This window comes from Anopheles nili, chromosome 2 (genome assembly GCF_943737925.1).
Source record: "Anopheles nili chromosome 2, idAnoNiliSN_F5_01, whole genome shotgun sequence".
NCBI classification, from domain to species: domain Eukaryota; kingdom Metazoa; phylum Arthropoda; class Insecta; order Diptera; family Culicidae; genus Anopheles; species Anopheles nili.
This window is the reverse complement of record NC_071291.1, coordinates 21,133,242-21,135,820: the sequence shown is the minus strand read 5'-3', so window position 1 is coordinate 21,135,820 and position 2,579 is coordinate 21,133,242.

Genomic DNA, 2,579 nt, shown 5'->3' with positions numbered 1-2,579 from the left:
TTAATCAGAATAAGTTATTCGATAAACTAGTAAGGCCTTATTCTAAAGCAAACGGGAACTAGCTGAATGTTACGGTTGTAATCTGTTAAAGTAGATTGACAAAAGTACGGGTGAAATGTTTAGTTTCTATCTACACTGTAATGATAAAGGATAACAAGATGCATGTGTTGTTAAAAAAATAAATATTGATAGAAATTTTAAAGAAGTCTTTTTAAATGCGAAAAGACTGTTTAAAATATTGAAAGCAGTTACAAAGGCTATGGATTGAATGCATTACATTTTAAAACACGATCGGAATGCCTACATGACATCAAACCAAGCCAGCGATTGCAACATGATTCACGCGTTTGCAACTGCGTTGCTGGTTCTCACTGGAAGTGGTTGCTCATTTGTCGCTGGGGAGGATACGTGCGCAGGCGCATGGTATTGTTTTTCCTAATTTTCATCATTTGTATGGAGTCCTATGACACGTGAGCAGTTTAGCTCACAGAAGAAGTGAGCAAACCTCGAGAACTCACCATGAGAATCCGAATCGAAAAGTGAGAGATATATCCGAGTACGGATTAAAATACGAATCTCTTTGGGCAGTACGCGAGAGCAGTCGTAATCCATACCAGCGAGAGCGAAGTAAGGATCTTTCTCATGTGACCGAATCATACGTTGGTACTTTGTTTACGTCGACAACCAGCGCCCACGATGGGCGATGGAGCCGAGAAACTGTCACACGTGGAAAACAGGCTGCTCGCGCCAACTGAGACGAATCCACACTCACTCGATGGACGATTCGCAGCACGGAAGGCAAACCGGAGCAAGCCAACGGGGCAATTACTACGCTGGTTCATCAATCATCAACAGCACCAACATTGGAGGGAAGGATTCACAAGTCGGGGTTGAGGGTTTTTAACGACGTTGTCGCAAAGCGGAGCCCGATGCTGGTTGCGTGTGTCAAGGCGCGATACGCGTTACCGTGGGAACAGGCCAGGACAAGGTTGCTTTAAGAAATGGGGCTGAGAAAATCGAAGTGAGGGGTAAATACCACAAAAGAAAGAAACTAAAAGAAGAAGAGCTCAATATTTCGTAGCACCTAGCCGTGTGGATCGATAAGGGAGCGGGCTGAAGCGGTTAAATCATGTGATAGAATGGGCGATCGTTTTTTTTTGTATTTTTTATCCTCATCACACGCATCTTATTTGCGGTTCACGAAGGATGTATGAGGATGGGTAAAAAATCGTTTAACCGTAAAATCGAAGCTTTATACGCCCGATACTTTCCTTGACGGTGGAATGAAGCGCTGCATAGTAGGGTATGATTTAAACCAAAGTTGAAGGACATCCAGACACGCGTCATCGAACGAGGAAAGCTGGCTTGCTTTCGTAACCATTGAACATTGATTGACAGTGTCATTAAAAACAAAACATAGTAAAACTGCACTGAAGAACCATCGAAGCAGGTCGTTTGTGTCCTGCTTTATGGATCGTTTACGCGACAGGATCTTGGTGTGCTGAGTGAAGGATGGGGAGGCTGCTCAATCATTCCCGTGTTGTCTGTGTGCTTGTGAATGTGTGAGTAAAAAGAGTGGAAGTTGGGAGGTGATTTTATCCATTTTCTCTTCACACAGACCCCTTTGCCGGAGAGCATGTCCCGTGTCATGTCGCGTCACGCCGCTGGGAATGGAAAAGCGTAGGGAATGTAATGAAATTGTTAAATTTATGGCAATATTTGTTGAATGCTTGTCATGTTTTCTTTTTGTTTTGCACGTATTTGTACGCTTTATTCCTCTCATATTCTGATGGTATTTCATAAAACGGTATTGGTTGTTGCACACCGATCCAGGAACTACCATTACAATATGTCACCTTATGTATATTTCTCGGGCGTTTCAACTCCGACTCTGAATGGAAAATTCCGACCGTGACCGTAGAACTCCCCGATTGATATATTTTAAATCACAACAATTCATTAGCGCGAAGAAGGTGATCCTAAAGCGGGATCTGATTGTTGGTTTTTTCATGCATGTGTGTCTGAACCAGTACCAATGGAGACGCCTGGTGTTTCATTCCTTTTTGCCGATTACTGAAAATAGTTTTACATTTCAGTTTACATTTCATAGCTCGATTATGGTGAAACGTAAAACATTGATTATGATTGATGAGATTACCCAAGATAAGATAATGTAGAAGACGAAATGATTAAATATGTAACAACTATACATGAAATTAGAGACACGATCAGATATTAGAAATGCTTAAAGAATCGTTTTGAATTTGACCTGAAATTTGAATGAACTTAAAATAATAAAAAACACCAATATTTTATTATTTATATAGAGACGACCAGACCGTGTTGAAAAACATCAACATTTTACTACAGCGCATTTTAAAATAAAAAGTAAATTATAAAATTTATTTTGCTGGCTTTCTGCAGCACTCAGTGATATTATTTATTGTCTTAGGTTCATTGCTAAAAATTACTTGGACTCATATTCATTTTTTTGAAAATTATTCGTCAATTAAACTTTATGTGTTATCGTGTTTAAGCTTAGGATGGGAAAGCAGTATATTTGATATCACTTCCTCACG